Source organism: Triticum aestivum, chromosome 2D (genome assembly GCF_018294505.1).
Source record: "Triticum aestivum cultivar Chinese Spring chromosome 2D, IWGSC CS RefSeq v2.1, whole genome shotgun sequence".
Taxonomy (NCBI): domain Eukaryota; kingdom Viridiplantae; phylum Streptophyta; class Magnoliopsida; order Poales; family Poaceae; genus Triticum; species Triticum aestivum.
The window spans coordinates 322,909,220-322,935,180 of record NC_057799.1 but is presented as its reverse complement, the minus strand read 5'-3'; positions in this window follow the sequence as shown (position 1 = coordinate 322,935,180).

The following is a 25,961-nucleotide window of genomic DNA, read 5'->3' as shown; positions in this document are numbered from 1 at the left end:
CAAGATATTCGTTGCTAAGAATGGATCCTTTTTAGAGAAGGAGTTACTCTCGAAAGAAGTGAGTGGGAGGAAAGTAGAACTTGATGAGGTAATTGTACCATCTCCCGAATTGGAAAGTAGTTCATCACAGAAATCAGTTCTAGTGATTCCTACACCAATTAGTGAGGAAGCTAATGATGATGATCATAAAACTTTAGATCAAGTTACTACCGAACCTCGTAGGTCAACCAGAGTACGGGCCGCACCAGAGTGGTACGGTAATCCTGTTCTGGAGGTCATGTTACTTGACCATGACGAACCTACAAACTATGAGGAAGCGATGATGAGCCCAAATTCCGCGAAATGGCTTGAGGCCATGAAATCTGAGATGGGATCCATGTATGAGAACAAAGTGTGGACTTTGGTTGACTTGCCCGATGATCGGCAAGCCATAGAGAATCAATGGATCTTCAAGAAGAAGACTGACGCTGACGGTAATGTTACTGTCTACAAAGCTTGACTTGTTGTGAAAGGTTCTCGACAAGTTCAAGGAGTTGACTATGATGAGACCTTCTCACCCGTAGCGATGCTTAAGTCTAACCGAATCATGTTAACAATTGCCGCATTTTATGATTATGAAATTTGGCAAATGGATGTCAAAAATGCATTCCTTAATGGATATCTTAGAACAGTTCTATATGATGCAACCAGAAGGTTTTGTCGATCCTAAAGGTGCTAACAAAGTGTGAAAGCTCCAGCGATCCAATTATGGACTGGTGCAAGCCTCTCGGAGTTGGAATATACGCTTTGATAGTGCGATCAAAGCATATGGTTTTATACAGACTTTTGGAGAAGCTTGTATTTACAAGAAAGTGAGTGGGAGCTCTGTAGCATTTCTAATATTATATGTGGATGGCATATTGTTGATTGGAAATAATACAGAATTTCTGGATAGCATAAAAGGATACTTGAATAAGAATTTTTCAATGAAAGACCTCGGTGAAGCTGCTTATATATTGGGCATCAAGATCTATAGAGATAGATCAAGACGCTTAATTGGACTTTCGCAAAGAACATACCTTGATAAAGTTTTGAAGAAGTTCAAAATGGATCAGTCAAAGAAAGGGTTCTTGCCTGTGTTACAAGGTGTGAAGTTGAGTCAGACTCAATGCCCGACCACTGCAGAAGATAGAGAGAAAATGAAAGTCATTCCCTATGCCTCAGCCATAGGTTCTATCATGTATGCAATGTTGTGTACCAGACCTGATGTGTGCCTTGCTATAAGTTTAGCAGGGAGGTACCAAAGTAATCCAGGAGTGGATCACTTGACAGCGGTCAAGAACATCCTAAAATACCTGAAGAGGACTAAGGATATGTTTCTCGTTTATGGAGGTGAGAAAGAGCTTGTCGTAAATGGTTACGTCGATGCAAGCTTTGACACTGATCCGGATGACTCTAAGTCACAAACCAGATACGTATTTATATTGAATGGTGGAGCTATAAGTTGGTGCATTTCCAAGCAGAGCGTCGTGGCGGGATCACGTGTGAAACGGAGTACATAGCTGCTTCGGGAACAGCAAATGAAGGAGTCTGGATGAAGGAGTTCATATCCGATCTAGGTGAAATACCTAGTGCATCGGGTCCAATGAAAATCTTTTGTGACAATACTGGAGCAATTGCCTTGGCGAAGGAATCCAGATTTCACAAGAGAACCAAACACATCAAGAGACGCTTCAATTCCATCCGCGGTCAAGTCAAGGAGGGAGACATAGAGATTTGCAAGATACATACGGATCTGAATGTTGCAGACCTGTTGACTAAGCCTCTTCCACGAGCAAAACATGATCATCACCAAGACTCCATGGGTGTTAGAATCATTACTATGTAATCTAGATTATTGACTCTAGTGCAAGTGGGTGTCGGTGTCAAAACCGGCCGATCTCGGGTAGGGTGTCTCGAACTGTGCGTTTGAGGATCGAAGGTAAAAGGAGACAAGGGGACACGATGTTTACCCAGGTTTGGGCCCTCTTAATGGAGGTAATACCCTACTTCCTGCTTGATTGACTTTGATGAGTATAGGGGTTACAAGAGTCCATCTACCTCGAGATCGTAATGGCTAAACCCTAGCTGTCTAGCCTATGTAAATTTTGATAGCCTCTACGGACTAAACCCTCCGGTTTATATAGACACCGGAGGGGCCTAGGGTTGTACAGAGTCGGTTTACAAAGAAAGGAAACTATACGTCCGGACATCAAGCTTGCCATCCACGCAAAGGAGAGTCCCATCCGGACACGGGGGAAGGCCTTCTGCCTTGTATCTTCACGGCCCACCAGTCCGGCCCATGTCACATAGCCCGGACGCTCGAGGACCCCTTAATCCAGGACTCCCTCAGTAGCCCCTAAACCAGTCTTCAATGGCGATGTATTCGGCACGCATATTGTCTTCGGCATTGCAAGGCGGGTTCCTCCTCCAAATACTTTAAAGCAGTCTTCTGAGTAAGAGAGCTGTATCCGGCTCTGTATAACAGTCACAACCTTCAACCACAAGGGCACAATACTTAACCAAAATAAGGTCTATCTACTGACAACTTTTTCGGCGAAACGTTATATCTGGCCTCTGTATTATTTCGAACCATTTTTTGGCCTCCTGCTTCGCGTTTCGAGGCACAGCCTCCATTGACACGTCTTGTCAAAGCAGAGATCGTGTCCCCTTATTGCAGGATTCTCATCAATACGGGTTTGGGTAATCCAACCGTGCCATCCGCACGACGCCTTGGGAATAGGTGAGTTTTAAGGCTTGAGGGGGGCGCTTGATATTCAGTGCCTATATAAACGGATAAAGATCCCTTCTTTTCACCCCATGCCTTCTTCCTTCCTCAACCTTCCCATCCTCGAGCTCCAGCGCCCAAGCTTCGATCTTCCCCACTGCCACCAATCTTTCCAGCCATGTCCGGATCTAGCTCTCAAGGCAAGTGGGTGGCCTCCTCCGTGACGAAGAAGTACATCAAGGAGCTCCCGGAGGCGGGGTACCTGAGTGCGGACGTTGCGTATAGGATCCCTGCCAAGAAGCAGGTCATCCCCACCCCGGAGCCCGGCGAAAGGGTGGTATTTATCCCCCACTTCCTCCGCGGACTAGGGTTTCCCCTCCATCCCTTTGTCCGCGGTCTCATGTTCTATTACGGGCTAGATTTCCACGATCTAGCCCCGAATTCCTTCCTCCACATCTCGTCATTCATCGTCGTGTGTGAGGCACTCCTCCGCATCCCCCCACACTTTGGCCTATGGCTCAAGGTCTTCAACGTGAAGCTGAAGGTGGTTGACGGGCAGCACACGGACTGTGGCGGTGCCATGGTGAGCAAGCTCCCCAACGTCACCTGGCCCAAAGGGGCCTTCGTGGAGACTGTTAAGATATGGCAGCATGAGTGGTTCTACATCACCGAACCTCACGGCGCCACATGGGCGGCCACTCCTGAGTTTAGATCCGGACCCCCAATGTGGCTCGCGTCGTGGACCAACAAGGGTCTAGACTGGGGGTTGACCGACGAGGTGATGATGCTGCAAACGCGCATCAAAAATATAATAGACAAGAACACCAGTCTCACTGACGTGATTCAGGTGATGCTTTTCCGCCGGACCCTTCCCTGCCAGCGCCGGCCACTCCACATGTGGGAGTTCAATCCGGAAGGGCCGCGTACTCTGTAGCGGTTCTTCGGCACAATGCACGAAGAGATATGGAAGCTGCTCTTCAAGGCCCAGACGTCGTGGCCGAAGACGACCGACGACATCGGCCTCGACAGCGCACATCCGGCCACTCCAGTAAGCTTTTAGTTTTCGAACATAACTCCAATTCACGAATCAAAGAGTATGCTGAGCCTTCCCTCCTTCGACCAGGGCTGGACAAAGAAGGCGGAGCGGATCAAGTGTCTGGCTCCGCTACCCGAAGACCCAGCCATCCCTCTGCTAACGAGGATGCTGGTCCCGGCGCCGAAGAAGAAGGCCAAGAAGAAGAGCAAGGAGGACAAAAGTGGTCTCCGCCGTAAAGGTACTTCGGACGCTGTGTCCGGAGAGACCGAAGCTCTTTCCTCCCACGAGGGAGATGAAGACGAAGAGGAGGAGGGAGATAGCGATTCCCCCCTAAGGGGAGGAAGAAGAAAAGGGCGGCCTCTGTAGAACCGGAGGCGGAAGCGTCCAAGAGGGGGGAAGGTGTCCCTCTCGGATGGCTCGAATTCGGATGCCGTAGCCATCCCCAAGTGGCGCCCCAGGTCGAAGCCCCTGGCCGCATCGTAAGTATCCAAGGATACTTTACATATATCCGGTTTTTATGATTGTAGTTTTAACACATTATATTGTGTGCTTCAGTCCGGCCCGCGATCTCCCCCAACAATCATCATCGGAGGGGAACTCTCTAGAGCCGAGGATGGTGGAGAGCGAGACGCCTCCACGAGTCTCCCCGCCAACCGCCACGAACGACACCGAAGTGCTGTCCCAAAGGGCCTCTCCGGGCCACTGAGAGGTGCGGGAGGCCACCAAGACGGCGCCAAAGGGCAATGCCTCGATCGCCGAGAACATGAGGGGCGCAACCCCCATGGAGACTGGCGACGGGGGCCCTGACCAGTCCGGCCCCCAGCCGAACACCATTCCGGAGACCCACGTGGCTCCGGAATCGAGCGAGCAACCCCCTTCAAAGGAGGTGGGGAGCACCTACTCTGACGGTGACCTCTACTAATCCGGAGGCGCTGAACCCTTTGATGGACGCACTGCAACGTGCTTCCGTCATGGAGGAGCACCGTATCCTGATGGGTACGATGGTTGAGAAGGTTCAGTCCACCAAAAGCGGGCTGAAAGAAGCCTTCACCAGCCTATTAACAGGCTTTGAGGTATGCGATGTAATATTCTTAGCCGCTTTGCATAAAAAATATGTCTGTGTATAGATAGTAGCCCCTGAGACCTGTGTTCGGCTCTTGAAAAAAAAGGCCGAACAGAGGATCAAGTAATATTCGCAGGAGATAACATACTTGTCTATTTTGATAAACAGGCTTCACTGTTAGCGGCGACCGCCCAGGCCGCCTAAGTATCCGAACTCAAGCGGGAGCTAGAGCTGGCCGATGAGGATCTAATGACCCACAAGTGTAGGGGATCTATCGTAATCCTTTCGATAAGTAAGAGTGTCGAACCCAACGAGGAGTAGAAGGAAATGATAAGCGGTTTTCAGCAAGGTATTCTCTGCAAGCACTGAAATTATAGGTAACAGATAGTTTTGTGATAAGATAATTTGTAACGAGCAACAAGTAACAAAAGTAAATAAAGTGCAGCAAGGTGGCCCAATCCTTTCTGTAGCAAAGGACAAGCCTGTACAAACTCTTATATAGAGAAAAGCGCTCCCGAGGAAACATGGGAATTATCGTCAAGCTAGTTTTCATCACGTTCATATGATTCACGTTCGGTACTTTGATAATTTGATATGTGGGTGGACCGGTGCTTGGGTGCTGTCCTTACTTGGACAAGCATCCCACTTATGATTAACTCCTATTGCAAGCATCTGCAACTACAAAAGAAGTATTAAGGTAAACCTAACCATAGCATGAAACATATGGATCCAAATCAGCCCCTTACGAAGCAACGCATAAACTAGGGTTTAAGCTTTTGTCACTCTAGCAACCCATCATCTACTTATTACTTCCCAATGCCTTCCTCTAGGCCCAAATAATGGTGAAGTGTCATGTAGTCGACGTTCACATAACACCGCTAGAGGAGAGACAACATACATCTCACCAAAATATCAAACGAATACCAAATTCACATGACTACTAATAGCAAGACTTCTCCCATGTCCTCAGGAACAAACGTAACTACTCACAAAGCATATTCATGTTCATAATCAGAGGAGTATTGATATGCATAAAGGATCTGAACATATGATCTTCCACCAAATAAACCAACTAGCATCAACTACAAGGAGTAATCAACACTACTAGCAACCTACAAGTACCAATCCCAGACTTAGAGACAAGAATTGGATACAAGAGATGAACTAGGGTTTGAGAGGAGATGGTGCTGGTGAAGATGTTGATGGAGATTGGCCCCCTCCCGATGAGAGGAGCGTTGGTGATGACGATGGCGATGATTTCCCCCTCCCGGAGGGAAGTGTCCCCGGCAGAACAGCTCCGCCGGAGCCTAGATTGGTTCCGCCAAGGTTCCGCCTCGTGGCGGCGGAGTCTCGTCCCGAAAGCTTGCTTATGATTTTTTCTCGGACGAAAGACTTCATATAGCAGAAGATGGGCACCGGAGGGCCACCAGGGGTCCCATGAGGCAGGGGGCGCGCCCAGGGGGGTAGGGCGCGCCACCCACCCTCGTGGCCAGGGTGTGGGCCCCCTCTGGTATTTTCTTCGCTCAGTAATTTTTATTATTTCCAAAAACAACTTCCGTGGAGTTTCAGGAATTTTGGAGTTGTGCAGAATAGGTCTCTAATATTTGCTCCTTTTCCAGCCCAGAATTCCAGCTGCCAGCATTCTCCCTCTTTATGTAAACCTTGTAAAATAAGAGAGAATAGGCATAAGTATTGTGACATAATGTGTAATAACAGCCCATAATGCAATAAATATCGATATAAAAGCATGATGCAAAATGGACGTATCAACTCCCCCAAGCTTAGACCTCGCTTGTCCTCAAGCGGAAGCCGATAAAGATAAATATGTCCACATGTTTAGAGGTAGAGGTGTCGATAAAATAAAATACGGACATGAGGGCATCATGATCATTCTTATAACAGCAACATATATGGATATTGGCATATGATTTCTTATGCTCAAGTAATAATCTATTCACAATGTCAAGTATGGATCAGAAACTTCATTGAGAACCAAAAAACTATAATCTCAGTCATTGAAGCAATTGCAATTTATCATAACATCAGAAAGAGTCTATGTCAGAGCTTTTCAGCAAGCCCACATACTCAACTATCATTTAGTCTTTCACAATTGCTAACACTCACACAATACTTGTGGTTATGGAGTTTTAATCGGACACAGAGAAAGATAGGGGCTTATAGTTTTCCCTCCCAACCTTTTACCTCAAGGGTAATGTCAACAATAATAGTTCATGCTAACTTACATCCAATTAGATATATATATCAGGATCTTTCCAACACACTGTGCTTGCCAAAGGATAAAATGTAAAAAAGGAAAGGTGAAAATCACCATGACTCTTGCATAAGGTAGAAGATAAAAGTAAAAGATAGGCCCTTCGCAGAGGGAAGCAGAGGTTGCCATGCGCTTTCAGAGTTGGATGCACAAAATCTTAATGCGAAAGAACGTCACTTTATGTTGCCACTTATGATATGGACCTTTATTATGCAGTCCGTCGGTTTTATTTCTTCCACATCACAAGATCGTATAAAGCTTATTTCCTCCACACTAATCGATCATACATATTTAGAGAGCAATTTTTATTGCTTGCACCGATGACAACTTACTTGAAGGATCTTACTCAATCCATAGGTAGGTATGGTGGACTCTCATGGCAAAACTGGGTTTAAGGGTAATCGGAAGCACAAGTAGTATCTCTACTTGGTGCAAAGAATTTGGCTAGCATGAGGGGGAAAGACAAGCTCAACATGTTGGATGATCCATGACAATATACTTTATCTCAGATATAAGAAAACATAACCCATTACATTGTCTTCCTTGTCCAACATCAACTCTTTAGCATGTCATATTTTAATGAGTGATCACAATCATAAAAGATGTCCAAGATAGTATATTTATATGTGAAACCCCTCTTTCTTTGTTACTTCCTATTAATTGCAACGATGACCAAAGCTATGTTTGTCAACTCTCAACAACTTTTCATCATCATACTCTTTCTATGTGAAGTCATTACTCTTCATAAGATCAATATGATCTCTTTTTATTCCTTTTTATTCTTTCTCTTTTCTTTTATTCCCCCAAGATCATAGCAAAATAATCAAGCCCTTGACTCAACACTAATCTTTATTATATAGCTCACGGACTCGATTACATAAATGAATCATAAAGCAAAACTGAAAACTAGATCATACCAAAACCTTTATTCTACTAGATCAAGATATTACTAAAAGGATCGAACTAAGAAAAACGGTAAAGATAGAGATGTGATGGTGATACGATACCGGGGCACCTCCCGCAAGCTTGGCAGTTGCCAAGGGGAGTGCCCATACCCATGTGATTATATCTCCTTTTTCGGTGATGGTGTGATATTCTTAGCGATGATACTCCTCAGGATACGATTCTCTTCCTCGAGCTTATTGAGTTGTTGTTTGAGATCCATTATCTCCTTACAGAGCTTACCCGTGACGGTTAAAGCTCCTTGCACCCATGGATGCTGCATAGCTGTGGGAGAACAAGTAACACTCTTTTTCATATTTTCATAAGAGAGAAATTTAACATTGGAGGGGATGACCGAGTTTGGGATAGCTGAGCTCTGTAGTTCCCCCATTGTGAAGCTTGCCCGAAAATGAGAAGTAACTTCTTGATCTTCCATGGCATCTATCCTTTTCAAGTCAGCTTCCATCTCTTCCTCTGTTGAGAGCCCAAAGTGATAGGCATCACTGTTTGCCCCTGGACTTGGTGTCGGATGAGACACCCGACTCTCCCCGACTGACTTCTTGAGAAGACATCTTGCTCTAATCTGCGGCAGAAAACAACTCGAAACAAGAACAGAGAACAATTGCGTGATACAGGAGTCAAAACCTTCGGGAGATTATATAATGAATTTTTACCGACCAAAATACGTATCGTGCAAGAAAACGGAGTCCGGAGAGCGCACGAGGTGCCCACGAGGCAGGGGGCGCGCCCTCCACCCTCGTGGAGGCCTTGTGTCCTTCCCGGACTGCTTCTTATTTTTCAATTTTTCTAAATATTCCAAAACGGAGAAAAATTGCCATTAGAACTGTTTTGGAGTCGGTTTACTTACCGTACCACATACCTATTCCTTTTCGGAGTCTGAAATGTTCTCGAAAGTGTCCCTTATGTATTCCTCCGGGGTTACGGTTTCAATGACATTGCTTTCAACATTTATAGGGTTACCTGAGATATAATGTTTGATTCTTTGACCGTTCACCACCTTCGGATTTGTGCCTTCGAAGTTGTTGATTTTTATGGCACCGGAACGATAGACCTCCTCGATAACATAAGGACCTTCCCATTTAGAGAGAAGTTTTCCAGCAAAAAATCTTAAACGAGAGTTGTATAGCAATACATAATCACCTACATTAAACTCACACTTTTGTATTCTTTTGTCATGCCATCTTTTAACTTTTTCTTTAAACAACTTGGCATTCTCATAGGGTTGGGTTCTCCATTCATCAAGTGAGCTAATGTCAAATAACCTCTTCTCACCGGCAAGTTTGAAATCATAGTTGAGCTCTTTAATGACCCAATATGCCTTATGTTCTAGTTCGAGAGGTAAGTGACATGCTTTTCCATAAACCATTTTATACGGAGACATACCCATAGGATTTTTATATGCAGTTCTATAGGCCCATAATGCATCATAAAGTTTCTTGGACCAATTCTTTCTAGATCTATAACAGTCTTTTGCAAAATTAATTTGAGTTCTCTATTACTCAATTCTACTTGACCACTAGACTGTGGGTGATAAGGAGATGCAATTCTATGATTAACATCATACTTAGCAAGCATTTTACGGAAAGCACCATGAATAAAATGTGAACCACCATCAGTCATTAAATATCTAGGGACTCCAAACCTCGAAAAAATAACTTCTTTAAGCATCTTAATAGAAGTGTTATGATCAGCACTACTAGTTGGAATAGCTTCTACCCACTTAGTAACGTAATCAACAGCAACTAAAATATGTGTATATCCATTAGAGGCAGGAAATGGTCCCATATAATCAAAGCCCCAAACATGAAATGGTTCAATAACAAGTGAATAATTCATAGGCATTTCTTGACGTCTACTAATATTACCAATTCTTTAACATTCATCACAAGATAAGACAAACTTACGGACATACTTGAAGAAAGTAGGCCAATAAAAACCGGATTGCAATACCTTATGTGCAGTTCTATCTCCAGCGTGGTGTCCTCCATAAGCCTTGGAGTGACACTTGCGTAGGATCTGTTCCTGTTCATGCTCAGTACACAACATCTAATAACACCATCTACTCCTTCTTTATAAAGATGCGGGTCATCCCAGAAGTAATGTCTCAAATCATAGAAAAACTTTTTCTTTTGCTGGTACGTGAAACTAGGTGGTATAAATTTAGCAACAATGTAATTAGCATAATCAGCATACCATGGAGCAGTGCGAGAAGCATTTATGACATTTAGTTGTTCATCAGGAAAGCTATCATCAATAGGTAGTGGGTCATCAAGAACATTTTCTAACCTAGACAAGTTGTCTGCAACGGGGTTCTCAGCTCCCTTTCTATCAATAATATGCAAATCAAATTCTTGTAGCAAGAGGACCCATCTAATAAGTCTAGGTTTAGCATCTTTCTTTTCCATAAGATATTTAATAGCAGCGTGATCAGTGTGAATAGTTACTTTAGAATCAACAATATAAGGTCTAAACTTGTCACAAGCAAATACAACTGCTAAGAATTCCTTTTCAGTAGTAGCATAATTTCTATGGGCGTTGTCTAGAGTTTTACTAGCATATTGAATAACATTTAATTTCTTATCAACTCTTTGCCCTAGAACAGCACCTACAACATAATCACTAGCATCACACATAATTTCAAAGGGTAAATTCCAATCAGGTGGCTGAACAATAGGTGCAGAAATTAATGCTTTCTTAAGTATTTCAAATGCTTCTACACAATCATCGTCAAAGAAAAATGGTATATCTTTTTGTAATAAATTAGTCAGAGCCCGCCACCGATATGAGGAGCGGGTGACCGAAGTGGAGCTTGAGCTTAAGGATGCCACCGACAAGTGCGAGGGCTTGGAAGAGAAGAATAATGCCCAAGCGGCCGATCTCGCCAAGGCTCTCCAGGGGGCCAAGGAGGCGCGAACCGAGTCCCGGGCGGCTCGCGAGGAGATCAAGCAGGCCGAACAGATAGCGGCTGGTAAGCCCTTTCTTTTGCAGAGTATATTCGGTACTCAGAAATATGCCTTGCTCACTCGATTATGGAGTTCTCCAGACGCCTTTGCGGATCTTCCGAGGAGTGTGGCCAACGCCGCACAATTCTTCCGGGCCCAGGAGGGGAACACCACGGAGATGCTCTTCTGGTCATAGTACCTGGCGCCAGAACGGCCAGCGCTGCTGAACAACCAGATGATGCTGCTGGCGGAGCTGCATAGGATGTCCGGTTTGGCCATCAAGGACATCATAGTCCGGCTTTGGCCGGCCGGACCCATTCCTAGCAGCTACTTTGGCCTGGTCAAGCGGCTCGGCGACGCCCAGCCCTGAGTTGAAGCTGTGAAGCGCTCGGCATGCATAGAGGGTGCGCGGATGGCCTTTGCCTGTGTCAAGATGCACTAGGCGAAGATGAAGGCTGCCGTCGTGGCGGTCGAGGGCCAACCCGAAGGCAAGGACCGCCGCAAGCCGGAGCGGTATTTCAAAGACATCCTAGAGGGTGCCCGTTTAATAGAGGGCTAGTGCTCAACGGATATCATGTTTGAGTGAATGTATCCGAACTGCCCAGACGTTGTTTTTTGAACTAAGGCTTTGTAATATATTTGTGCCTTTATCTGAAATTATTTTCCTCCTGTGCGGTCGTTTTTATTTCTGAAAGTTTACTAGTCGTCGGCTTCAGCCCCCACATAGATACTACGGGGGTGTTCGGAATAGCATATGACCACACTTGACCCAACGTCTTGGTCCATAAAGGAGGTGTCTGTGCAGCGAACCAGGCAATCAGACTATGCGGCTTTATCACTCTCACTTAGCCATAGGAGTTTGACAATGGGACTATGAGCTAGCCCCTGGTGCGTGTGCGGCTATCCGAACTTGGATGCCTTAGGCGTGTGACTGGGTGGAGGCCGGTCCTTCGTACAATATGGAAAAAAATCGCAACAGATTTAGTAAGTCACCGAACCGCTGATCAGCTCTCGTTGTATCATGACAGTAAGTTTTTGGCTTTCTCTACTGAGGTGTTTGACCGGACGAACCCGAAACACAATCGCAGTAGTTCTCCCTTTACTACCTTAGGCGAACAAGCGGAACGTAAGGTGGTAACCATAGGAGCCGGGCAACCCAACTATTGACCAAAGACATGATCCGGAGCCGATGCATATAATGCAGTATTCGGGACGCCTAAGTATACTATAAAAGTGTTTGAACTTTTTTTTTGAAAAATATATGTGGCGGAATAGAGCCCCTGGCAATTTTAAATCATGTCGAGGTGTATATGCCAACCTGACGTGAAGAGGGAATACAGATTATGAGATAAGCCAATACCGAATAGGGTTGGACAAAACTGTTTCCATTATAGTCTGATTGATATGTCAAAACGCACTCTTACAGAGAATGCCATAAGCATCAAGGCTATTTTACATGCCAAGAATTTGTGAACAAGGGAAAGCTGTATACAGGTCCTAAAAAGAAAGGTGATCTTAAAGATCCTTTGGATACCCTGCCGCACGTCTACGCCGCTTTTCACCTTGGTGTAGGATCCTTGGAGAGGATCAACGATCGTGTATATAGAATGGGCCTGGGAAAGGGCCCTTGTACCACCGAAAAGTGATTTAGGTTTTAAAGAACCTGAAATATAAGAGAAAAGAGAGAAAAAAGGAGAAGAAAAAGAAGAAAATTAAGGTTCGAATAGGGCCAAGCCGTATTGTGGACCTTGTCCTTAGTATGCCCCCGTCCTTGCCCAAGGTATTTTTAGTGCGTAGTTATGCACGCGCGGTACGTATGCCGCGATTAGATGGGGGTTTGACGGAGGCGGAATTGCTAGTCCAACGCTGGATGAACTGAGTTGTCGTTCTGTAGTGTGGACCGGATTCGTTTGACATTGTCCGGGGGCTTGATGGCCAATGAAGTGTGCGGCTTGATGGGGCTGCTCTGTACCTCGGCTGCGAGGGCCGCGGTGTGCTCCTCGGTACGGAGGGAGCGCTCCATGTTTCCATTAACTGTGATGACGCCGCGGGGTCCAGGCATTTTGAGCTTTAAGTAAGCATAATGCGGGACCGCATTAAAGCGAGCGAAGGTAGCTCGTCCGAGCAGTGCGTGATAACCACTGTGGAAGGGGACAATGTCGAAGATCAAGTCTTCGCTTCGGAAGTTGTCCTGCGAACCGAAGACTACTTCCAATGTTTTTTAGCCCGTGCAGCGGGCTTCTACACCAGGTATTACTCCTTTAAAGGTGGTGTTAGTAGGCTTGATTCTTGATGGGTCAATACCCATTTTGCGGACCGTGTCTTGATAAATCAAGTTAAGACTACTACCGCCATCCATGAGGACCCATGTGAGATGGAATCCGTCGATGATTGGATCAAGGACCAAAGCTGCTGAACCTCCATGACGGATGTTGGTCGGGTGGTCCTTACGATCGAAGGTGATCGAACAAGCTGACCAGGGGATGAATTTTGGGGCAACTGGCTCTATAGCGTAGACGTCCCTTAGTGTGCGCTTGCATTCCCTCTTGGGGATATGCGTGGCATATATCATGTTCACTGTTTTCACCTCAGGGGGAAATTTCTTCTGTTCCCCTGTGTTCGGTGGGCGAGGCTCCTCATCGTCCTCGCTTGGCGGCCCTTTCCCCTTGTGTTCGGTGTTTAAATTACCGGCCTGATTAAAGACCCAACAATTTCTGTTGGAATGATTGGTAGGCTTGTCAGGGGTGCCATGAATCTGGCAAGGCCGATCGAGTATTTTTTTCCAAACTGGATGGACCATCTTTGTTTCCTTTGAATGGCTTCTTCCGCTGGCAGGATTTAGAGCAACTGAATCCGGCATAGACCGCCGTGTCTTCGGTATCTTCATTGTTGCTTCAACGCTTGTGTTTGTTGCGTCGTGGCCTACCGTTGCCGTCTCTGGCTTCGGAGGTGCCAGGGTCAGTGGTACTATTGCTTCTACTAGCTAACCAACTGTCTTCTCCCACGCAAAAGCGGGTCATGAGTGCGGAAGAGCTGCCATGGACATCGGTTTTTCTTGGCCGAGGTGTCGGGCAAGCCATTCGTCACGGACGCTATGTTTAAAGGCCGCGAGGGCTTTGGCGTCCGGACAATCAACGATTTGGTTCTTTTTAATTAAGAAACTAGTCCAGAGTTTTCGGGCTGACTCTCCGGGTTGCTGGACTATATGACTAAGGTCATTGGCGTCCGGAGGCCGGACATAGGTACCTTGGAAGTTGTCTCTAAAGGCATCTTCCAAATCTTCCCAACTACCAATAGAGTTCTCTGGGAGGCTGTTTAACCAGTGTCGTGCTGGTCCTTTCAGCTTTAAGGGGAGGTATTTGATGGCGTGGAGATCGTCACCGCGAGCCATATGGATATGGAGAAGGAAATCTTCAATCCATACCGCGGGATCTGTCGTACCGTCGTATGATTCAATGTTTATGGGTTTAAACCCTTCTGGGAACTGGTGCTGCATTACCTCATCGATAAAGCGTAAGGGATGTGCGGCGCCTCTGTATCGGGCAACATCACGACGGAGTTCGCATGACATTCGTATGCGTATTTTGGCCTGGGTGAGGTTATGCCTATCGCGCCAGGCTTGATGGCCGTCTTCTCGCGTTGGGGCATGCCCCCTTGAACCATAGATTGATCTAGCTTGGCCTGTTCTATTGTCCAGGTCCTGTCGTAGGTCGTAGGTGTATCCTAGAGCCGCTGCCTCTTTACCTCTACGGCGAGGTGGTGTGGGTTGGTGTTCGACGTAGGTAGCCGCTTTATCTCATCCACGTGGTGGTCGGTCTGGTTCATCAGCATGATTATATCTCGATGGTATTGGCTCAAGGGCCTCATCATAGAATTGTGGCAATAGCCACCGCTTTGGATAGCTCTTTGTTGGGCGTTGAAGGCCATATTCTTCGGCAGCTAGGACATGGGTCCATCTGTCGTTGAGTGTATCCTGTTCGGCTTGGAGTTGTTGTTGCTTCTTTTTTAGGCTTCTCGCAATGGCAATTAGCTGGCGCTTAAAGCGCTCCTACTCGAGGGGTTCCTCTGGCATGATGAAATCTTCGTTGCCGAGGCTAACACCATCCTCGGAGATCGGTAGATAGTTACTATCTTCCGAATCCTCATTCTTGACCCGTTCGTCGGAGTTAACTTGCCCCTCCTCCCGTTCGTCCTGTTCGGACGTAGGCTCAACGGGGTCTTCGGCATTGTCCAGAGTGTTATCGTCTCCGGTGCAGGTATTACTTTCCTTTCTGCGACGTGATTTCGAGCGGCGTCGCTGACGTCAGCGTTTCGGTGGTGCATCCGCGGGTTTATCCTCGATCGAATCTTTCCTGCCTTCATCGCCGTCCTCTTTGGGTGTGTCCGCCATATACACATCATATGTGGAGGTAGCCATCCGATGCCCGGTGAATGGCAGGTCTTGGCTTTGTTTGTCTCCGGCATCGTCTTCCATGCCATCGATGTCTTCGAAGGCATAATCCATCATGTCGGTTAAGTCTTCGACACTGGCTATGAAGTGGGTGGTGGGTGGGGCGTAAAATTCCCCACTCTCAGCCCCTAATCTGGGCTGGGCGTAGTTCAGAGGTGATTCCTCTGTAATGGCGAGGGATCGCATTAAGTCTAGAGCTTTGTTTAAGAGCGAGGTTTGGACAGGGAACCAAGAGTCCGTAGAGCTAGGCAGGGTAAAAGCCTCCTGACGATGCTCACTTGGCGTGGACTTCGAAAGTTCGGAGCTAGCATCCAGGGGCGAGTCCGGCTTTCCAATGATAGGGGGAACCCAGTTTGACTCTAGGCTTCCGATGACACAGTCGCCTCTGGATCTCCGCTAGTAAACTTCATAATTGCAGAGAGTCCGGTGGGCTCCAAACTCCCATCTTTGGACCCGGCAATTTGCTCCGGATCTAAGGCCAGAGCGGTGGTCGAGGCCGCGAACCCTTTGAAGATCAAGTCTCCTCGGATGTCAGCGACATAATTCAGGTTCCCAAAACTGATCTGATGACCAGGGGCGCAGCTGTCGATCTGTTCGAGGTGGCCAATTGAATTGGCACGCAGAGCAAAACCGCCGAACACAAGAATTTGACCGGGGAGGAAAGTTTCCCTAGAAACAGCATCGTTGTAGATGATCGAACGAGCCATCAAACCTTCTGTCGACGGCACAGCGGAACTCTCAATGAAAGCACCAATGTCGGTGTCAAAACCGGCCGATCTCGGGTAGGGGGTCCCGAACTGTGCGTCTGAGGATCGAAGGTAACAGGAGACAAGGGGACACGATGTTTACCCAGGTTCGGGCCCTCTTAATGGAGGTAATACCCTACTTCCTGCTTGATTGACTTTGATGAGTATAGGGGTTACAAGAGTCGATCTACCTCAAGATCGTAATAGCTAAACCCTAGCTGTCTATCCTATGTAAATTCTGATAGCCTCTACAGACTAAAGCCTCTGGTTTATATAGACACCCGAGGGGCCTAGGGTTGTACAGAGTCGGTTTACAGAGAAAGGAAACTACACATCCGGACGTCAAGCTTGCCATCCATGCAAAGGAGAGTCGCATCCGAACACGGGGGAAGGCCTATTGCCTTGTATCTTCACGGCCCACCAGTCCGGCCCATGTCACACAACCCGGACACTCGAGGACCACTTAATCCAGGACTCCCTCAGTGGGAGACTGAAGGAAATATGCCCTAGAGGCAATAATAAAGTTGTTATTTATATTTCCTTATATCATGATAAATGTTTATTATTCATGCTAGAATTGTATAAACCGGAAACTTAGTACATGTGTGAATACATAGACAAAACAGAGTGCCCCTAGTATGCCTCTACTTGACTAGCTCGTCAATCAAAGATGGTTAAGTTTCCTGACAATAGACATGCGTTGTCATTTGCTGAACGGGATCGCATCATTAGAGAATGATGTGATGGACAAGACCCATCCGTTAGCTTAGCATTATGATCATTTAGTTTTATTGCTAGACCTATACATATTCCTCTTACTATGAGATTATGCAACTCCCGAATATCGGAGGAACACCTTGTGTGCTATCAAACGTCACAACGTAACTGGGTGATTAGAAAAATGCTCTACAGGTGTCTCCAAAGGTGTTTGTTGAGTTGGCATAGATCAAGATTAGGATTTGTCACTCCATGTTTGGGAGAGGTATCTCTGGGCCCTCTCGGTAATGCACATCACTATAAGCCTTGCCAGCAATGTGACTAATGAGTTATTTGCGGGATGATGCATTACGGGACGAGTAAAGAGACTTGCCAGTAATGATATTGAACTAGGTATGATGACACCGACGATCGAATCTCGGGAAATACCGATGACAAAGGGAATAACGTATGTAGTTATGCGGTTTGACCGATAAAGATCTTCGTAGAATATGTAGGAACCAATATCAGCATCCAGGTTCCGCTATTGGTTATTGACCGGAGATGTGTGTCGGTCATGTCTACATAGTTCTCGAACCCGTATGGTCCGCACGCTTAACGTTTGATGAGAATTTGTATTATGAGTTATGTGTTTTGGTGACCGAAGTTTGTTCGGAGTCCTGGATGAGATCACGGACATGACGAGGAGTCTCGAAATGGTCGAGAGGTAAAGATTCATATATTGGAAGGTTATATTCGGATATTGGAATGGTTCCAAGTGATTTGGGTATTTTACCGGAGTACCGAGGGGTTACCGGAACCCCCGGGGGAAGTGTTGGGCCAACATGGGCCTAAGGGAGAGAAAGGGAAGCCCGCGGGGGATGGCCACGTGCCCCCCTCCTTGGGAGTCCGAATAGGACAAGGAGGAAGGGGGCGGCACCCCCCTTCCCTTTCCCTCTCCCTCTCCTTCCTATTCCCTCCGGTGGAAGAAAGGAAAAGGGGGGCGAATCCTACTTGGACTAGGAGTCCAAGTAGGACTCGCCCCATGGCGCGCCCCTCCTGGCCGCCGGCCTCTCTCCTCCCTCCTTTAGATACGTGGGTAGGGGGCACACCAAAGGGACCCAAAGAATTCTCTTAGCCGTGTGCGGTGCCCCCTCCACAGTTTACTCCTCCGGTCATAGCGTCGTAGTGCTTAGGCGAAGCCCTGCGCGGATCACATCACCATCACCGTCGCCATGCTGTTGTGCTGATGGAACTCTCCCTCGACCCTCTACTGGATCAAGAGCTCGAGGGACGTCATCAAGCTGAACGTGTGCTGAACACGGAGGTGCCATACATTCGGTACTTGGATCGGTTGGATCATGAAGACGTTCGACTACATCAACCGCGTTAATCTAACGCTTCCGCTTTCGGTCTACGAGGGTATGTGGACACACTCTCCCCATATCGCTGCTATGCATCTCCTAGATAGATATTGCGTGATCGTAGGAATTTTTTTGAAATTGCATGCTACGTTCCCCAACACAGGCCAGCCATGGGCTTAGAGGCCAAAAGCCTAAGCTTTGGGGAGTCTGTATTTCTCACCGACATTACAGTCATATTCACACATTCATTCCAGTTGTCGGTGTTCATACTTTTTCATTGTATTATCCATGTTAGCTTATTTCTGTTTACCGCTTTCTTCTTGTGTGTTTGATTAACCTTGAGAAAAACCAAAAAAATTAGTTGTAGTTAGTTTACTTTCTATGCATGCTTAGTTGTAGTATTAAAAGAAAACCCAAAAAGATTTCTCGTTCTTCTTTTGCTTGTTGGGAGCTTTCTCGTGTAAATAGTTTTTCTCATTCGTGTTTCTCTTTCTTCAGAAAAACGAAAACTCCAAAAACATTTCAGTGTGTTTCTTTGAAATTATTTTCTTTTCTTTGGGTGTCGAGAGGAGTAGTCCACGATGAAAATGTCGAGTGGCTCTTATATGCATTATTGTTGATCTAACAAGAGCCCATATTACCTTGTCTTCTCCTTTGAATAAATGTTTGCAGACTCCAGCTTAGTCCAATGCACTTGCACTATTATTATTATCCACACCGTTCGGTCGTGCAAGTGAAAGGCAATAATGATGATATATGATGAAATGATTGAGGTGAGGAAAAGCTGGTATGAACTCGACCTATCTTGTTTTTGTAAATATGATTAGTTCATCATTCCTGATTTAGCCTATTATGAATGAAACATGTTTGCAATGACAATTAGAGATTATAGTTACTCATGCCATGCTTAATTAGCTAGGAGTTTATAATGGTTTACCTTGCGTGCCAACATGGAAATTAAAATAGTTGTGATGTAGTATGATAGGATGGTATCCTCCTTTGAATGATTTGAGTGGCTTGACTTGGCACATGTTTACACATGTAGTTGAAACAAAATCAACATAGCCTCTATGATATTTATGTTCATGGTGATTTATATCTTACTCATGCTTGCACTCAATGTTGGTTAATCTCAATGGATGTTTATCTTACTCATGCTCTGACTGTTGTCGCTCTCTAGTTGGTCGCTTCCCAGTCTTTTTCTAGCCTTCACCTGTACTAAACATGAATACTGCTTGTGCATCAACTTCCATAAACCCAAAGTTGTTCCATATGAGTCCACCATACCATCCTATATGATGTATTTACCTGCCATTCCAAGTAAATTTGCAAGTGCCAAACTCTAAACCTTCAAATGATAATCTGTTTTGTATGCTCGAATCGCTCATGTACCAACTAGGGCTATCAATATCTTCCATGCTAGGTGGGTTATTCTCACAATGAGTGGACTCCGCTCATCATTCACGAGAAAATGGCTGGTTACCGGGATGCCCAGTCCCATGCTCATATCAAATCAAAATAATTGCAAACAAAACTCCCCCAGGACTGTTGTTAGTTGGATGGTACCCGTTGTTTCAGACCAGCCGTGGAGCATGCTTGTTGGTGGTGGGGGAGTATAAACTTTACCATTCTATTTGGGAACCGCCTATAATGTTCGTAGCATGGAAGATACCGTGATCTCTTGGTTGTTATGTTGACAACGAAAGTATACCGCTCAAAATATTATTTATCTCTGTTTTAAAAACCCGAGCTCTCGCACCTCTGCAAATCCCTGCTTCCCTTTGTGAAGGGCCTATCTATTTACTTTTATTGCTGAGTCATCATCCTCTTATAAAAAAGCACCAGTTAGAGAGCACCACTATCATTTGTATGCATGTTATTAATTTATATTGAGTATGACTGTGACTGGGTCTCTTTTACCATGAATTACAATGTCTAGGCAGTCCTTGATCTTCAGGGGTGCTCTGCATTTATGTTTTGCGGTCTCAAAAAGGGCTAGCGAGATACCATCTTGTTATATCATCATTATTGTTTTGAAAAAGTGTTGTCATCCGAGATTTATTATTATAGCTCGCTGATACGTCTCCAACGTTTCTATAATTTTTTATTGTTCCATGCTATATTATATTCTGTTTTGGATCTTTAATGGGCTTTATTATACACCTATTATATTATTTTGGGACTAACCTATTAACCGGAGGCCCAGCCCAGAATTGTTGTTTTTTGCCTATTTCAGAGTTTCACAGAAAAAGAATATCAAACGGAGTCCAAACGGAATGAAACCTTCGGGAACATGATTTTTGGAACAAACGTGATCCAGAGGACTTGGACCCTACGTCAAGAAAGCAATCAGGAGGGCACGAGGTAGGGGGGGCGCCTAACCCCCCTGGGCGCGCCCTCCACCCTCGTGGGGCCCATGTTGCACCACCGACGTACTTCTTCCTCCTATATATACCTACGTACCCCCAAACTACCAGATACGGAGCCAAAAACCTAATTCCACCGCCGCAACCTTCTGTACTCGTGAGGTCCCATCTTGGGGCCTTTTTGGGAGCTCCGCCGGAGGGGCATTGATCACGGAGGGCTTCTACATCAACACCATAGCCTCTCCGATGATGTGTGAGTAGTTTACCTCAGACCTTCGGGTCCATAGTTATTAGCTAGAAAGCTTCTTCTCTCTCTTTGGTTCTCAATACAAAGTTATCCACGATTCTCATGGAGATCTATTCGATGTAATCTTCTTTTGCGGTGTGTTTGTTGAGACTACTGAATTGTGGGTTTATGATCAAGTTTATCTATGAACAATATTTGAATCTTCTCTGAATTCTTTTATGTATGATTGGTTATCTTTGCAAGTCTCTTCGAATTATCAGTTTGGTTTGGCCTACTATATTGATCTTTCTTGTAATGGGAGAAGTACTTAGCTTTGGGTTCAATCTTGCGGTGTCCTTTCCCAGTGACAGCAGGGGCAGCAAGGCACGTATTGTATTGTTGCCATCGAGGATAACAAGATGGGGTTTATATCATATTGCATGAGTTTATCCCTCTACATCATGTCATCTTACTTAAAGCGTTACTCTGTTCTTTTGAACTTAATACTCTAGATGCATGCTGGAAGCGGTCGATGTGTGGAGTAATAGTAGTAGATGCAGGCAGGAGCCGGTCTACTTGTCGCGGACGTGATGCCTATATACACGATCATACCTAGATATTCTCATAACTATGCTCAATTCTGTCAATTGCTCAACAGTAATTTGTTCACCCACCATAATACTTATGCTCTCGAGAGAAGCCACTAGTGAAACCTACGGCCCCCGGGTCTATTTTCCATCATATTAATCTTCCAACACTTAGCTATTTTTATTGCCTTTTATTTTACTTTGCATCTTTATCATAAAAATACCAAAAATATTATCTTATCATATCTATCAGATCTCACTTTCGTAAGTGACCGTGAAGGGATTGACAACCCTTTATTACGTTGGTTGCGAGGATCTTATTTGTTTGTGTAGGTGCGAGGGACTTGTGCATGGCCTCCTACTGGATTGATACCTTGGTTCTCAAAAACTGAGGGAAATACTTACGCTGCTTTACTGCATCACCCTTTCCTCTTTAAGGGAAAACCAACGCAGTGCTCAAGAGGTAGCACTCGCTAGTTGATTATGCCATTGATATGAGTAAATATGAGACCTAAATGTTATTGTGAATATGGTTAGTTCATAATCTATGCTAAAAACTTGAATGTTGGCTTTACATATTTGCAACAACAAGATAAAAGAGAGTTTGTAAAAGTTTTTCTTTATCACTTTCAGTTTGTCAACTGAATTGCTTGAGGACAAGCAATGGGTTAATCTTGGGGGAGTTGATACGTCTCCATCGTATCTACTTTTCCCAACTCTTTTTCCCTTCTTTTGGACTCTAACTTGCATGATTTGAATGGAACTAACCCGGACTGGCGCTGTTTTCAGCAGAATTGCCATGGTGTTATTTTTGTGCAGAAATAAAAGTTCTCGGAATGACCTGAAAATTCACGAAGATCATTTTTGGAATTAATAAAAAATATTGGTGAAATAATCAAGTGAAGGGGGCCCACACCCTGGCCACAAGGGTGGGGGCGCGCCCACCCCCCTAGGGGTGACACCCGTCCTAGTGGGCTCCCTGGACCTCCACCAACCTCAACCCCAACTCCATATATTCACGTTCGAGGAGAAAAAATAAGAGAGAAGGATTCATCATGTTTTACGATACAGAGCTGCCACCAAGCCCTATTCTTCCTCGAGAGGGCAGATCTGGAGTCCGTTCGGGGCTCCAGAGAGGGGAATCCATCGCCATCGTCATCATCAACCATCCTCCATCACCAATTTCGTGATGCTCACCGCCGTGCGTGAGTAATACCATCATAGGCTTGCTGGACCGTGATGGGTTGGATGAGATTTACCATGTAATCGAGTTAGTTTTGTTCGGGTTTGATCCCTAGTATCCACTATGTTCTAAGATTGATGTTTCTATGACTTTGCTATGCTTAATGCTTGTCACTAGGGCCCGACTGCCATGATTTCAGATCTGAACCTATTATGTTTTCATGAATATATTTGTGTTCTTGATCCTATCTTGCAAGTCAATAGTCACCTACTACGTGTTATGATTCGGCAACCCCAGAGTGACAGTAGTCGGGACGCTTCCCGGTGATGACCATAGTGTCACAGCCCTAGAAATCTTCTTGTAGTAAGTGGCATTGCATCCATGCATCATTTTCAATTTCAATTAATCTTGAAATGGGGATGTTCAAACCCTAGCATCACTTGAATCAAACTAGGTTCAACTAAAATTTGCATTCAATAAAACCAAAATGATCCTTGTTGATATTTGATATTTTTGGCAAGGGCTTTGATCCAAGCCAAAAATAATGAACATTTTAAGGAATTATTTTGGGTGTTGAATTTAAATCAATATTGTATTTGGATTTGGCTTTATATTCTTAATATATGGAATATAATTTTAGATAACTCTGAAATAATTTATGTGCCTTTGGATAATCCCATTGTGCAATATAAAAATATAGTTGTCAGTCGCGGCCCGGCTGGTGGCACGCGCCTCTCGTCCTTCTGGCTAGAGGAGGGAGACGACTGGCAGCGGTGGTGGGCTGGGCCACCAGCTGGGCCGCCAGGTAAGTTCAGGTGGGATTCTCTCTCCTTTCTGCTTTATGTTTTCTATTTTTTATGTTTTCTTTTATTTAATCATTTTGCCATTGTTTTTAAATTCCAACAAATGTAAAAACAATGACAGCATTCCTCTGAATATTTTTATATTGCACAATGGGATTATCCAAAGGCACATAAATTATTTCAGAGTTATCTGAAATTATATTCCATATATTAAGAATATAAAGCCAAATCCAAATACAATGTTGATTTAAATTCAATACCCAAAATAATTCCTTAAAAATGTTCATTATTTTTGGTTTGGATCAAAGCCCTTGCCAATAATATCAAATATCAACAAGGATCATTTTGGTTTTATTGAATGCAAATTTTAGTTGAACCTAGTTTGATTCAAGTGATGCTAGGGTTTGAACATCCCCATTTCAAGATTAATTGAAATTGAAAATGATGCATGGATGCAATGCCACTAATTACAAGAAGATTTCTAGGGCTATGACAACTATATTTTTATATTGCACATGGGATTATCCAAAGGCACATAAATTATTTCAGAGTTATTTGAAATTATATTCCATATATTAAGAATATAAAGCCAAATCCAAATACAATATTGATTTAAATTCAATACCCAAAATAATTCCTTAAAAATGTTTATTATTTTTGGTTTGGATCAAAGCCCTTGCCAAAAATATCAAATATCAACAAGGATCATTTTGGTTTTATTGAATGCAAATTTTAGTTGAACCTACTTTGATTCAAGTGATGCTAGGGTTTGAACATCCCCATTTCAAGATTAATTGAAATTGAAAATGATGCATGGATGCAATGCCACTAATTACAAGAAGATTTCTAGGGTTGTCACACATAGTTTGAGGAGTTCATGTATTCACTAAGTGCTAATGCTTTGGTCCGGTACTCTATTAAAAGGAGGCCTTAATATCCCTTAGTTTCCAATAGGACCGCACTGCCACGGGAGGGTAGGCCAAAAGATGTCATGCAAGTTCTTTTCCATAAGCACGTATGATTATATTCCGAATACATGCCTACATTATATTGATGAATTGGAGCTAGTTCTGTGTCACCCTATGTTATAACTGTTGCATGATGAATGCCATCTGACATAATTATCCATCATTGATCCATTGCCTATGAGCTCGTTTGATATTGATCTTTGCTAAGTTACTTTTCCATTGCCACTATTATGATTGCTACAAAACTCTACTGTTACTTATGCCACCGTTACCGTTACTTCAATACTACTTTGCTACTAAACATTTTGCTGCAGATATTACGTCTTTCAGGTGTGGTTGAATTGAAAACTCAGCTGCTAATACTTGAGAATACTCTTTGGCTCGCCTTGTGTCGAATCAATAAATTTGGGTTGAATACTCTACCCTCGAAAACTGTTGTGATCCCCTATACTTGTGGGTTATCACCAGATACCAGGGTCCCTGGCGTCTGGCCCCTGGCCTCAGCAAAACTTACTTTTTCACCTTCCTAAAGCCCGTGGGCTTTACCCCTTGGCCCAAATAAAGTGTTCTCGCACCAGAACATTTCAGAAAACATCTGAAACCCCTTCCGGTGAATTCTGGAACCCTTTCGGAGACCAAACACTATTATCCCGTATATCAATCTTTACCTCCGGACCATTCCGGAGCTCCTTGTCATGTATGTGATCTCATCCGGGACTCCGAACAACATTCGGTCACCAACATACATAACTCATATAATAGTATATCATCAACGAACGTTAAGCGTGCGGACCCTACGGGTTCGAGAATGATGTAGACATGACCGAGACGCTTCTCCGGTCAATAATCAATAGCGGGACCTGGATGCCCATATTGGTTCCTACATATTCTGCGAAGATCTTTATCGGTCGAACCTTTATGACTACATAGTTCCCTTTGTCCGTCGGTATGTTACTTGCCCGAGATTCAACGTCGGTATCTTCATACCTAGTTCAATCTCGTCACCGGAAATTCCCCTTACTCGTTCCGTAATACATCATCCTGTAATTAAATCCTTAGTGACTTTGCTTGTAAGCTTCTTGTGATGCTGTATTACCCAGAGGGCCCAGAGATACCTCTCCGATACACGGAGTGACAAATCCCAATCTTGATCCATGCCAACTCAACAGACACCTTCGGAGATACCTGTAGAGCATCTTTATGATCACCCAGTTACGTTGTGACGTTTGATAGCACACAAGGCATTCCTCCGGTGTCCGGGAGTTGCATGATCCCATGGTCGAAGGAATATGTATTTGACATTAAGAAAGTAGTAGCAATAAACTGAACGATCATATGCTAAGCTAACGGATGGGTCTTGTCCATCACATCATTCTCCTAATGATGTGATCTTGTTATCAAGTGACAACACATGTCCATGGTTAGGAAACCTTGACCATCTTTGATCAACGAGCTAGTCTAGTAGAGGCTCAGTAGGGACACGGTATTTGTTTATGTATCCACACATGTATTTAAGTTTCCGATCAATACAATTATAGCATGAATAATAA